Source organism: Canis lupus, chromosome 31 (assembly GCF_011100685.1).
Source record: "Canis lupus familiaris isolate Mischka breed German Shepherd chromosome 31, alternate assembly UU_Cfam_GSD_1.0, whole genome shotgun sequence".
Classification (NCBI taxonomy): domain Eukaryota; kingdom Metazoa; phylum Chordata; class Mammalia; order Carnivora; family Canidae; genus Canis; species Canis lupus.
The window spans coordinates 34,534,322-34,548,773 of NC_049252.1; the positions used below are offsets into that span (position 1 = coordinate 34,534,322).

Genomic DNA, 14,452 nt, shown 5'->3' on the forward strand with positions numbered 1-14,452 from the left:
GGGTAGTTCACAGCATGGCATCTACCTCCTAAAGGCTGACAGGAAAGTGAAAGCGAGGTGGTGAGCAAGGTCAAGTCTTAAATGACCTAATCATGGGAGTGACCAATGATCACCTTTGCCACATTCTGTTGGTAGAAAGAACATCACAGGTGCTGGCTACACTCAGAGGAAGGGGATTGCACAAAGACATAATAAATAGCAGAAGGCAAGGGTCAAGGGAGGTGGGGCACCTAAGGGTCTGTCTGTGACTATATGCAAATCTTCAAATTTGCTATACATGCACCATTGGCTGCATACAGCTTTCCTTCTAGTGTATGAGGTCAGTAACCACTGACCAATGACTTCAGTGAAGTCTTGCCAGTTTTGTAAAGTTCTTTTAAAGGTTATAGGAGTTATAGAAGCTCTCTGTGGAACTTCACATGGAAGCCCCGTAAATCCTACCTCACTGCTGAAAGATGGGAAAGGAAGCAGGACTCTGAGGAGGCTGCAAGAAGGAACGAGTTCCAAGTGGGTGTGCTGTGACCGTTTCATATGCCGCCAGGGTCCAAATGGATGCTTATATGTGTTTAGTCAAGCATTACTCAATATAATTTGGCTATTAAAGGAAAGATATAACATTTGAGAAACAAGAACTTGTTTTTGCTACTTTTATTAAGAGTGATAAATAAGAAAATACAGGAGAACACATAGCTACATGACATTAATGACTACTTAAAATTTTTAAGCATGCTTCTTTTAGAGTGATAGTGGAACAGTTTCTTTTGAAGTTTAACCCCATAAATGCTGCCGTTTATACATTTTTGGTAGACAACCTTTAAGAAGTGGCTTTAATTAGCTTCTCTTTGTATCCCTCTCCAGCCCCTCTACAGCCTTCTCCCCTCCTCCTTCTTCCTTAATATATGTTGATATAATTAGTTTTATGAACCAAACTGGCTCACATCACCAGAAGACATGATATAAAATTGAAAAGGCACTGCATAATTAAACATTTAAACATGATTAAGCACACTTACATATATGCTCTTGGGCTAAGAACTGATTTCAGTACCATGGACATTCACCAAATAGAAAGCTCCTGGGAGTGTTTGCCTTATGCTGTGTATATATATATACACAAATATAACAAAATGACCCTTCTCAGTCCAAATGTTGAAATAGTGTTTGGAAATGAGTGGGATGCTTGTTGGGACGTTCTCCATTGACAGATGTTACTCGGCATCCATGGTCTTATATACGTGGGTCAAAGGAATAATTAACCACAATTGTAAACACTTATTAATCACCTATACATGCCAAACACTTGTTCTGAGCCTTTTAGATGTGTTAAATCATTCCATACTCCAACATCCCTGAAAGAAGTTGGTATTATTTTCCATGCTTTACATATAATGAAATTGAAACATGGGAAGAAACTGCCCAAAGGTTACAAGCTTATCCATGGTTACAAGCTGCCCAAAGGTTACAAGCTTATCCATGGTAGAGTCCAGAATCAAATCCAGTAATATGACTATAGATCTCATACCCTTAATCACTATGTTTTAAGATTCCAGGAGGGTTAGTGCACGTGTGCAAGTCAGTGCAAACTCAGTCTTTGGAATGACCTAAAGAAAAGTAAGACCTCTTTGAGCTATTTCATTAAGTCTCAAGATTAACTGCTTGATGTAAAGACCCTGGTGTGCTGTGCGCTCAAGCTTTAGTGGTTTCCATATGTATAATGGGGCAGGTTCTAATGAAGCCCATTTTCCTATATTTACTATTTTTGGCCCAAAGCCTAGCTCATGATAACGTTGTGTGAAGTGGCATCTTTTTTGGCCCTTTTTAAAAATATTGTGCTCAACTCAAGTCAACAATCTCTTGCCCCATGTGTTAGCAATATTGAGTTTCTCTTAGCAGGGAGCTGGAAGGATGAATCAGCCACAAAGTGGGGTATTACAAAAGAAGCCTTAAAAAAAAACCAAAGTCAGATTTCTGGAAATGATGTTAAAGGTTCCACATGTATTGCAAGACCTATAAATATCTCATCTTCTGTATTTGAAAACCTTTACTGTTGGTCCAAATGTTAATCCTCATTAGGTTATAAACCTGGAAAGGATTTTGTTGTCAAAGATAAAAGACAAACTATAAAATTGGATGCTTCCTAGCTGAGTCCAACCCTGCTGAAGAAACCAATGACTTCTCCTTGACTTCAAAGCCCTGACTGATTTACCTATTCCTCAAGCCTATCAATCCAAATGAAAAATATCCTTTGTGGAGTTTCTGCTTTAGCAGTGTCTTATCAGTTCTTCATCTGTGAGAAGGCCTGGGCCAGGGTGGTGGGGGGGTGGTGAGGGGTGATGGTGGTGGTGGCAAGATTAATGCAGAACAAGCTTCCACCTAACTTTCTATTAGAGACAACATCATTGGGCTCTCACACTGGTTCCCATTTGCCTGCCCCAGGCTCTCAGGTCAGCTTCGGAGCAGATTCTCCAAAGCTGACTTCTGTCACCTTAAGAATGCAGAAGAGCATTTTACATTTCAGAGAGTAAATATGGTGGCTACTAGGGAGTGAAGGGTAGGAGTTAAGATTGATGACCTTTGGGCAGCCCAGGTGGCTCAGCGGTTTAGCGCCCTCTTCAGCCCAGGGCCTGATCCTGAAGACCCAGGATTGAGTCGTGGGGCTCCCTGCATGGAGCTGCTTCTCCCTCTGCCTGTGTCTCTGCCTCTCTCTCTCTCATGAATAAATAAATAAAATCTTAAAAAAAAAAAGATTGATGACCTTTAAGGGTGCAAACTTGTAACAAGTACTCAATAAGCCATATACTCAATAAGCCATAAAGAACTAATGTATGGTATACCGAATATAGATAGTAATATTGTACTAGAAGTACATAATGTGACAAATATTACAATGGCAATGGAATGTATCAAATGTACAAGACATAAATGTATCACATGCTGTACATCTTAAATTTACACAATGTTACATGTAAAATTTATTTAATTAAAAAAAGAAAAGAAGGTAAAAATAAAAGAAAATAAAAGGATTTGAGCTTATGCTTTGTCCTTTACTTTTGGCCAAGATTTACTTGCATCACATGTGGAAAAGTTCAGAAAGCAATCAGCAAACTTCTCCCAGGAAAAATCATAATAAGATTAATCATAATCATAATTATAATTATAATAATATTCCTTAATGAAAATAATAAGAAAAAAGGTATTAACATCTGTGATGCTACCTATTCATTTATTTATTTTTTTTTAAAATTTTTATTTATTTATGATAGTCACACAGAGAAAGAGAGAGAGAGAGAGAGAGAGGGGCAGAGACACAGGCAGAGGGAGAAGCAGGCTCCATGCACCGGGAGCCCGACGTGGGACTCGATCCCGGGTCTCCAGGATCGCGCCCTGGGCCAAAGGCAGGCGCCAAACCACTGCGCCACCCAGGGATCCCCTACCTATTCATTTATATCTTTATTGCCCAATATTTATTGAACATGGACGCTTGGGTGGCTTGGCGGTTGGGGTGTGCCTTCGGCTTGGGGCATTAACCCTGGGGTCCAGGATCGAGTCCCGCTTTGGGCTCCCTGCATGGAGCCTGCTTCTCCCTCTGCCTGTGTCTCTGCCTCTCTCTCTCTCTCTCTCTCTCTCTGTGTGTCTCTCTCATGAATGAATAAATAAATAGAATCATTGAGTATTGAGTATACTTGAGTATACTATACCATTGAGTATTTTTGACTCCCTTGTCAAATATTATTATTATTTAAAAGATTTTATTTATTTATTTATTTATTTATTTATTTATTTATTTATTAGACACACACACACACACACACAGAGGCAGAGACACAGGCAGAGGGAGAAGCAGGCTCTATGCAGGGAGCCCAATGCAGGACTCGATCCTGGGACTCCAGGATTGCTCCCTGGGCCGAAGGCAGGCACTAAACCACTGAGCCATGCAGGGATCCCCCCCAAAAATATTATTGAGCATGTAATACATACTAGGCACTAGGATAGGTACTGGGGTAGAACGAAATATGAGACCCGGCATTAGGTATGCCTTCCTAGCAATAGAACTTGGGATGTAAATTTATATGCAAAAAATTTATTACAATGCTACCAGAAGAAAGCAAAGCAAGAGTGGGGGAAGGAAGTTGGAAGAAGAAGCAGTGATATCTGGCAAAGTCCCAGTTTAGATGGTTTCATGGAGTTTTGGAGCATAAACTGCAGTTTGGATTTTGCTTCATATGGAGGCAAGGGAGCTGGACTTCCATAGTCCTGTGCTTGTTGATCACTGGCTAAATTCTTTCTAGGAAATGTTAATTTCCAGGCATGTTGATTCTCTGTGCTTGTAGGAAAGGTAATCCCAGGAGCTCAAGAGCAGTGCACTGATAGAAGTTGTAGGGGCTGCCTCTAGGAGAGCAGCCCACCAAAGCTGATGTGTGGGCACTTGGAAAGATTAAGAAGATATTTGAGGAGTCTAGGTGAAGCGCCAACATGTCCGTATAGTCCAGCCCATATTCTGTCTAGATTTACTTCCTTTTCACGTTACATTCCCTCCAGCCTATCATGGCTTCTTCAAGACTGGGACTGAGTTCAATTTCTGTGGGAAACCCTATAAGAAGAGAGTTAGTGGGACAAAATGTAGCCCCTGCTGCTGTAGGTGATCCCAAAGCAGTATCTGATGTTTGTTATCTATTTCCTCTGGCATCCATTCTAGATAACCTTTGCCATTGGCTATCACTTCTGCTGGACTGGGTGGTTTGTTTAGCGAAGTCACCAAGACACTCATCCCTGAGGATGGAGCCTCTGGTGACTATCGCTGTGGTTGTTGTAACTGCCCAAGCACAGTTAAAAATGGGCACGGGAGCACCAAGAGATGCCCTAGTGAATCAACTGCATGGTGAATACATCCCTTTCTGCACTTGGGACATGAAAACCCTGCCTCCTTATGATGATCAAGGTCAAGTACTGCTGATCTGCTGTTAGAGAGAACCTCAAATGACTAGGTAGCAGCTATGGCTTTAAGTTTAACATGGCTTTTACTATGTCTCCTGTTGGAAAGAGCTCTCCTCTGGTAAGTGGCCTCTAGATCTGTAGAACCTAAAGTTTTGGGGATAAAATCACAAATTCCCTTGTGAGTTGCTGGAGGTGATGGTCAGTAAGGTCATTCCTTCCAAATTTTGGTTTCTGGATCCATGTCTTTTACCACTGGGATCTTAGTACCATATAATGACTGTTGGTTTAAGATATGTACTACATCCTGGAGGACCACAGTACCCCCAACTTCATAGGGTGTTGTCTCCATTCTAAAATCTTAGCCACATCTTCAAAATACCATTGTCATGCTCTATTATTACTTATACACATTGTAGGACCAGTAGACCCATCATCATGTGCCCAGTGTCACACTTTCTTTGCCATTAGTGGTCCCTTCTTTCTATATGTTTATTTTTTTAAGATTTTATTTATTTATTTATTTGAGAGAGAGAGAGAGAGACAGAGAGACAGAGAGAGACAGAGAGAGAGAGAATGAACATAAGTAGGGGGAGCAGCAGGCAGAGGGAAAAGGAGAAGCAGGCTCCCCTCTGAGCAAGGAGCCCAATGTGAGTCTCAATCCCAGGACCCCAGGACCATGACCTAGGCTGAAGGCAGACACTTAACCAACTGAGCCACCCAGGCACCCCAGTAGTCCCTTTGTTCTAGACAATATTTTGTTACTTGGGACCCCATGTTGGTACATTTGTTACTCCGGCTCTCTGATCTGTGGACCTCAGCATTGGGGCAGGAAGAGCAAAATGATGTATGTGAATCTTGATCATGATTCACTGCCCTTTCCAAGCTAGAAAAGAATAAGGAAGATGTGAAACACATTATACTTCAAAGTCCTGCGCTCAGACTTTCATCTCAGAGAGAACTGAAGGGTAAGGTACAGCTTAGCAGGGTAGTTGTCCTGCTCATAAGCAAGGCACTTTGGATTCCACACCCTATGCCAGTCAATCACTGGTAAGGTCTCTTCATCCCAGAACATAAACTCCCAGGCACCTCTTGCTCTCTTCACTTGTATGTAAAAAGTGGCTCCAGCAACTAAAGAGAGTTCTTCCAAAATGAGTCACATGTACAGATATTTGAAGCCAGAAGATGGGCAGAGGACTTGAGTAAAAGAGATGTGAGGAGTCATAGATGAAGTGCAGACAGTGTTTGCTCATGGCTGAGAAGAGACACAAACCCTAAGCAAACTGTTATAATTCAGAGTGGTAAGTGCCATAACAGAGGCAAAGGCAGGCAATTCCAGGGTCAGTGAGCCTGTCTCTTCCTTGGGCTCAAGAGTGTGAGAAGAAAAAGGAATAATTATGTACCAGGAGGTGACCTCTGAGTTGAGCTGAGCTCATAAAGATGGGCAAGGATTATTCAGACAAATGGAAAAGGGGATAGACAGGTTCCAGGTAGACAAACAGGCATGTGTAAAGTCATGAGGATGAGAGACTCATTTCAAGTATTTAAGAAACTGAAAGAAAAGTGTGTGTGTGTACGTGTAGGTGTAGAGTATGGTGGGAGATAAAGGGGGTGTTGATAGAGATGAAAGAGTAGTCTAGTTTAGGCAGACTACACTAGATGAGAACCAGATGATGAATGGTCTTAAATGCCATACTGAAGAGTTTGGATATTTTATTCAAGGCAATAGAAAATAATTAAAAAATATTAAGCAATAAATTTCTCAATGAAAATTGCATGCTAAGAAGGCTAGTATGGCACTGGTATAGAGGGTGAGATCCGATAGTGTATAATATTGGAGATACTAAGACCTATTCCAGGAAGTCATCGCGATAATCCATGTGAAGAAGAACAGAGCAGTTGTGGAGAGATTAAGAAGCATGGGGGAAGTATGAGAGGATAAGAGACATGGTTAGTAGCTGTGGAGGTGAAGGAGAGTCCTGGATTGGATGGTAAAGCTATAACTGGGATAGGGACTCAGGATGAAGGGAGCCAGGAGGAGTGAGGTCATACATAGTCATCAGTGTTGAGTAGACTGATTTTGAGTTTTGCATGCTACGTCTAAATGGAGATGTCCAGGAGGCTGCTGGATGTGGACTGACAACTCAGTGTAGAAGTTCAAGCTGGAGAAATAAATTAGGAATCAGTAGAATGCAGATGATAATTAAAGCTATGATTGCAGATGGGATACTAAAATTGTCAAGGGTGAAAAAATAAAATAAAATAAAATAAAATAGTCAAGGGTGAGAAATAAATGCACAAGGGTGAGGGTGGACATCTGGGAAAATACACTTTTGAAAGGAGCTTTGGAGAATGAGAACCTCATCAATAAAATTGAGAAGACTTATCCCAAAATGCAGAAGAACCAGAAATCAGGAAGAAATTTCTCCAGTGCTATGGAGGAAGTTGACCAAACTGAGGGGCCATGGGACCAGGGCTCAAGGAAGTCTTCTATGTTTTTGAGGAAGTCAACTTCAGGGTACGAAAATAGGTGGTGAGGGCACGTGACGTTGGTGCACACTTCAAGGTGCTTCATTGACAAGGAGAATGGGGACAGGCAGTGCCTATAGTGAGTGGAGAATTGAAGGAGAGATTTTTTTTTCTTGATGTGAAAGACTTGAATATTTTTACATATGAAAACGAGAAGAGATAGGACTGAACAGGGGAGTGTGGGTCTTATAAAGGTGGGAGAGTTTGAGATCCAGACTACAGATGGATAGATGAGCTGCAGGTAGGAGGGGGACACTTTTCCTACTGCCCTAGGAAGGCAAGAGTAAGGGTGGGTGTAGGCTCAGAAGAGTTTGGCGGTGTGTGTAGGAAAAGGAAGCTTTTTCTTGGTTGCTGTCTGCTAGAAGTGAGGGCAGGAGATGGGATAGGGGTTTGGAGAAGGTCCTGATGGTTTGGCCTGACCCAGGTGGAACTGGGGTAGCATCAGAAGTGCTGGCCTTCTAGGAGCCTCAGTTACAGAACACTGGTGTACATTTCCAAGAGTGAGAAATGTGACGTCCTGGCAAATATGAGTCACTGGGGCTGTACCCACCAAGGACATACAGACACCAGCCTTGTTACCAATGGTGGCAACAACAACAAAAGTCAATTTTCTGTGACTCTCACAAAAGGGTTACCAGCACAAACTTAGAAATCTGCTAAATGTAAAAAGAAACTTATTTAGAAGGACCTGAGGGAAGGTCAATCTCTTCAACATCAGTATGCGAGATTTTATGCAACATGCAGTGAAGTCGCTGTTACCTGAAACCTTCAGAAGTGGAAGTTTTGATGAAACAGTCATATTCTCTTGTCACGTGGCCAGGAAGTCAGAATCAGGCTTCTTTACTTTCCCCTCCCCTCAGGATAGAGAGCACACACACACAATAATTAGCTGAATTTAGGAGTTTATTAAAAAGGTTAAAATCTGCCTTATACCCTGGGCTTACACATATTTAGAGCACCCTTTTTGAATTTTACAAAACATCTGCACATCTACATTCACTTCATAAACATCATTTAAAAACATTTACTGGTATTGGCTGATGCCTGGGCTGGATGTAGGAGTTAAAAAAAAAATAAAAAGAATGTAATGCAGCCCTCACCTCTCATACACAGTTCCAAAGAGCTCAGATATTTACCCAATGAGATTGACACCAAGAAGGATCATCTCCTTGTTGAGCTGGAAGGGCCCTGGAGAGCTGATCCAATCAGGTCTGTTTGCAGATGTCTAAACCAGATGGCCAAGCACAAGATCTCACGGTGAGTTCCTGGACTTGTTGGTGCTACAGCTGAGTCTCTCTGCACAATGTTCTTGTTATTATACCACGTGCCTTGCCAGCCCCAAATCCTCCTATGACTCAATACCATTAAACATACAAAATTTTCATGTTCAGCAGAATGGACACATAGGGAGGCAAAGTGACAAAGGCATCTTGAGAACAATTTTTGGCTAGAATGGATGCTGGAGGGTTTCCGGTTAGCTCTATAGCCGCTAGAATGTCCCCTTGCTGCTTGCTCTGGTAACCCTTATTGGAAGCATCTTCATTATGCTTGGTTTGACACAAAAGACTCTTAACTACTCTTAAAGGAAACATAATCTCCTTGATGTTGAAGGTTAGTTCTTGCCACATGATTGAGCTGAATGTCTTCACCAAGGTCCACCATGCTGAAGATTATGAGAAAAGTTAAGTGGAAGTTTTAGTAGAACAGGAATGTTCTTTTGCCATGTGGCCAAGCAGAAAAATAGGTAGTGTTGGCCTAACAGTATGTCTTTACTTAACTTGTGCTTTGCTCTGCATGTGCAGAGTGCATCTGTTTGGACTGTCAGCAGATTCCTTTCCTGGTCAATGGCAGGGCAAGTTCCCACCTTGACGGGAACATAGATGTTGGAGTTTGCTGACATGGTGTGTGTGATATGTTTTATCTGTGTGTTATTGGGTGTGGGCACAGTGGTTGCATGGAAGACTGTGCTCTCGCTCAGGTCAAGGGTTGAGTGCTAGATCAGCATGCTGGCACCATTATTGCTCCATCTCAGAAGCTGAACTTTGTAAGACACTTAAAATTTTGGATCTGGAAACAGGAAGTGTCTTTTTAATAGATTGCTAAATATTTCTTCCTGGTGTGGCAAAAGGAGGTCCCATCTTTTTACTAAGGCATTCAGCCCTTAGGGAAACCTCAGAGAATGACAAATTAAGACAAATACTGAATTAATAACTCTTTGAGAACCTAACTTTGTGCCCACATTCAGCATGAATGGAAATGCTGCCTTCCCTCTGATTGTGATGCCCAGGTGGTCTTGGTAACCCCTCTGTGGTAGCATAGCCTTGGGCCCTGTCATCTCAAGGACATTTCTGAGCACCTTCCCTTTATTACACACAGGATTGTATATCTCAGTTGTTTCTCTCTCTGTGGTAGGGTTTTCTTTGAAGCAGAACACAACCCTCTCTGGGGAGGCACAAAGCCAGCGACAATAAACATTGCCTTTTCTTCTTACAGTTGGCTTGAAGTTTCTGGAACACAAAGAGCTTTCCAGCTTTGCCAAGCTTGTCTTGGGAGATGAAACAGACACTCCTTGCCATGTGCTCAAAGTTACTTTTCCCTAGCTTTCCCCCTTTCTGAAAGTGAGATATTGAGAAAAGCAAAACAACAATAACAACAACATTCTCATCAAATTGCAAAAAAAAGTTGTGACTGAGTGGATCACACCCAGAAGCCTAAGCTGCAGGAATTCTGTTAGGGAGTAGAGGAGGCGGGCACTCTCCATGTCTAGTTTGCCATTGTCAGGGATCTGTAGAGGGTACCATACTCAAAAACTAACAGGTTGGCTCGCCACAGTTCCATGGATGCTGGAAGAGGACATGAGTCTCCTGTCAGAGACCCAATGTAGTATTACAGCACAGTGATTGGCAAGAGTGCCACACTCTCATCAGTTCCCTTGTGCCCTCAAGGCCCACAGGGTAACGCAGAGGTGCTAGGTAGACTCTGTGCACACAGTAAGTTTGTGTCACAGTTGATGAACCATGAAGTTGAGAAAAATTGAGCATCTTTTCCATTTCAACAAATATTTGTAGGGTGCCTACTGTGGACCAGGTGCTGATCTAGGAATGGAGGACACAATGAGAAAAATGGAGTTCTGTCCTTGCGTGGCTGACTTTTTTTTTTAAAGATTTTATTTATTTATTTATTTGAAAAATCCAAGGACTTCTTGGATTTGGATGAGAGATCCAAGGATTTGGATTTGGATCCATTTGGATTTGGAGAGAGAGAGAGAATGAAAGAGAGAGAGAGAGAGAGAGAGAGAGAGAGAGAATAAGCAGGGAGAGCAGAAGGCAGAGGGAGAGGGAGAAGCAGACTTCCTGCTGAGCAAGGAACCTTAGGATCATGCCTTGAGCTGAAGGCAGATACTTAACTGACTGAGCCACCCAGGCACCTCTGTAGTTAAACTTCTTGTTGGAAAAGACAGATAGTGAAAAAGAACCATTATAAATAAGTAAATTACATAGTAAATCAGAAGATGAGAAGGGTATGGACTGAGAGATACAGAAGATGTGGGAGCAGGAATGCTGGGAGGGGGCTGGATACAGTATAAATAGGGTGTTCAGAGAGGGCTTCGCTGAGAAGATGAAATTGGAGTGAAGATGGAAGAACATGAAGGAACCTGCCTGAGGCCATGCAGACGATCAGGGAAGCTTGAGGATGTGAATGCCTATGTTTAATGCCTAGGAAACTTTAAACTTAAGAAAGAATTTGCTGGCAAACCTGTCAAATTTTGCCTTGGAGGGAGACATTGTTTTTATTATCTCAGTCAGCACACAGATCTGCCTTTTGCCCAGCAGGGAGATATAGCTCTATCTTCTGAAGCTATCCTTTATGCAGATAGTATCCTTGAAAAGATACTACAGAACAGAATCTATTAATACCTCTACTCAGAAGACATGCACAAATGCAAGAGAATCATGAAAGATTGTTTCTCAGCAATTATTCTCCACTCTCATGCTTGATGATACTTGAGTGACCCAGCTAACTAACTGAGGTCCCTCCAATCCTCAGTCCCAGTTTGTAGAGGGGAGAGGGGCTCAGTCAGGACCCCGTCCTTAGTTACTATCTAACTCCATCCTAGCCCTGGCTGGCAGGCTCAGAAATTCCTGCTGAGAACTCAAGAGCTCTACTATCACAAATCTTCTCCTCAAATAACATACAAGAGCAAACAGACACAGTTCTACATAAACCTGAAGATGCCTTGACTCATACCCTAGTTAAGATTGCAACAGCCTGGTTTCCAAGAGCTGAAGAAGACTTTTCTTTCACTCCAGCTTCATTCCTCTGACTCTGCTGTTTGACAGGTCACTTTGAGCCAATGGGTGGAATAGCATCATGGGGCTCAAGGACCTTGGGATATTAAATTGTTGATAATCTTCCCAAGAGACCTTTGGAGAGCTGATGATACCCTCCAGACCACATTCTTTAGGTAACTGAGAGAGGCTTTTGAACATGAACATACCATCAGCATCCATCAAACTTTCCAGGGCAGGTGAGTATAATCAGCTAGTCCTTGGATTTCCAATCCTAGTCCTTGAAGGCTGTCCACCTTTGCTAGAAATAGATTTATAGAGTTCACATTTTTTTTGGAAGGCTTCAGTCATTTCCTTAAAAATCACACGAAGCTTTTGGCTTATGGAGAATCAAGGTCCCAAATCAGAGAGACCTTAAGTGAGTGTTATCTCCTGCTTAAGAACAATTGAAGCAACCGTATGTTTTTTTTTTTTTTATGTCTTTAAGTATTATCAAGATTCTCTGTGGTATGTGTACAATGATGATGGGATGAGAGCTTATCCAGTCTGACCTGTGATAAGCTTTGTATCATTTTACTCCTCCATCTTTCCCCACCTCCGTTTCTCCGCTTCCTTCTCCTCATGGGTGGTCATGGCAGATGTGGATACAAGAAAGTGAGCTGACGTACATGTGAACTGAATGGAAGAACCAGGGTTTCTGTAGGTGTATGAGTACTGAGGGCTGTGTGATTTACTGGGAATTTATTACAAAAAGGCCTTGCTTGCTTTAGGAAAGTGGGCATTTTTCAGACTGTTAGCTGAGGGATGCCTTAGAGGAAACTCAGCCCATTGACCCAATAGTATTGTTCATTGACTCTGTACCTATTCTCCATCAGCCTGCCAACTATCATGCATTGACCCCATAACTATTCTCCATTGACCCCAATGGCTATTGTTCATTGACCCTCTAGTTATTGGCAGAGGATAAAGAACTTATCAGAGTTCCAGTGCTCTAAGATACCGCAGTCTGGTTTCAGACTTAGCCTAATAAAATGACCTCTCAGAAACATTTTAAATCAGGTTAGAGACAGGCAAAGGTCCAGAGGAAAATTAATCATTATCACTCAATAATGGTTGTTTTACTACACAGTGCCCCCTTTAATCTATAAATCTGGATCTCTTTGTGGTCATCAATACTGGACCTCTTCCTGAGAGGTAGGGAATTGGACTTTTTGATACAAGGCTTGTGTGTCGAACTCATTTTAATGAACATCACGAAAGCAGAGTTATTGAAAGTAATCCATTACAGAGGCAAGCATTATGTAGAATCTTTATTTTTGCACAGCTTGAGAAAAAAAGAAAATATGGTAAACTTCTAAGTTTGGGAAATATAGGAGTTTTAAACTGATGAAAGATAGTTTTAATTTTTCCCAGAAAGTAGCATTTAATTTCTTTTGCATACAAAAGCAGTCTGTGAGGATCTGTGAGGGTGCAGACAATAAGCTGTCGACATGTTTCAAATTCTGAAACCATGGCAAGAAAACACACACACACACACACACACACACACACACACACACTTCAGAAGCATAGAGTCATCTACTATTCATGCCAGCAGGTGGTCTTGACAGAGTCCTGGCCCTGTTCTGCAGGTGCTCAGTATCACTGCATCTATGTAGGCAAATGTGCCTGCCTGGAAAACAAATGGAAAGAAGCAGTGATAGGAAAGAAGGAGGTAGGAGGGAAGCAGGCAGGGAGAGAGGAGGGGAGAACAGGAAATACGTTTCTGAACATGTTCCCATATGGTAATAACTGGCACCCGTCTATGCTGGTGACTTAAATGGGAGCCTGTAGAGAATATTAAGAGAGAGGAAAGTACTCGGGTAGTCTGTTACCTGGGCCACTGAGCTGCTATGGGCATTTGATCAAATTTTCTGGTGAATTTCAAACTTCTGTGGTGGAGACCTAAGAAAGTCTGCAATGGGGTGCAGGTGCCATGGGAGGATGATGTGGTCTTTCTAAAACACACTGTGTAAAGGTCATGGGGCAGAAGAATGCAGTCCAGGGTACTTAAGAGTACGTTCTCTGTTAGGATAAGCCACATGATAAATAATTTAAACTTGAAAGAAGAAGAAAAATTTAGATTTCAGAGGACATCACTTACTGTTGGCTGGTTTCCCTCCTGGTACAGAGAAGTGAACCAGAGGCAACATATACTAAGATGGTCTATTGCAAATTTAGATACCAGTCATGGCAGTGACAGGACAGGTCTTAGAGGGTAAGAGGCATGGAATTCCCTGGTCCTCTCTTCTTTTCTCCAGAAAGCTGATGCTAACTGTGAGACTCTAGAGTAGGGGTCTGCAAACTTTTTCTGTATCGGGCCAGATGGTAAATATTTTCTGCTTTGCAGGCTATACCATTTCGGTTGTAACTATTCAACTCTGTTGTCATAGCACGGAATAGCCATAGGCAAAATGCAAATGGTGCACATGGCTGTTTTCCAATAAAATATTATTTATAAAAGCAGCGAGTGGGCTGGATTTGGCTCATGGGCCATGGTTTGCTGACCCCTGGTCTAGCTAGAGAGTGAGGTGCTGTGGAGAGGCAAGGAAGGAGCAGAACATCTGGGAGGCTTCGAGTACCTGGCCAGCCCCTGGTTATGGTCACGACCAGCTGCATCATCTGTGCTCTTCCCAGCCATTCCTGAGGAGCTTGGAGTGTTG

The 14,452-nt window shown here is 42.3% G+C and overlaps 1 long non-coding RNA gene across 2 annotated transcripts in view; it reads left to right on the top strand.

Moving 5' to 3' along the window:
• Window positions 1-14,452, top strand: part of LOC119867072 — a 34,198-nt gene that overhangs the window by 15,977 nt on the left and 3,769 nt on the right. The window contains exon 3 of one of the 2 annotated variants that reach the window (XR_005382414.1): window positions 8,575-8,718. The exons of the other annotated variant lie outside the window; for it this stretch is intronic. This is a non-coding gene — a long non-coding RNA (uncharacterized LOC119867072). The remainder of the gene's footprint in view (window positions 1-8,574; window positions 8,719-14,452) is intronic. 2 annotated transcript variants of the gene reach the window in all.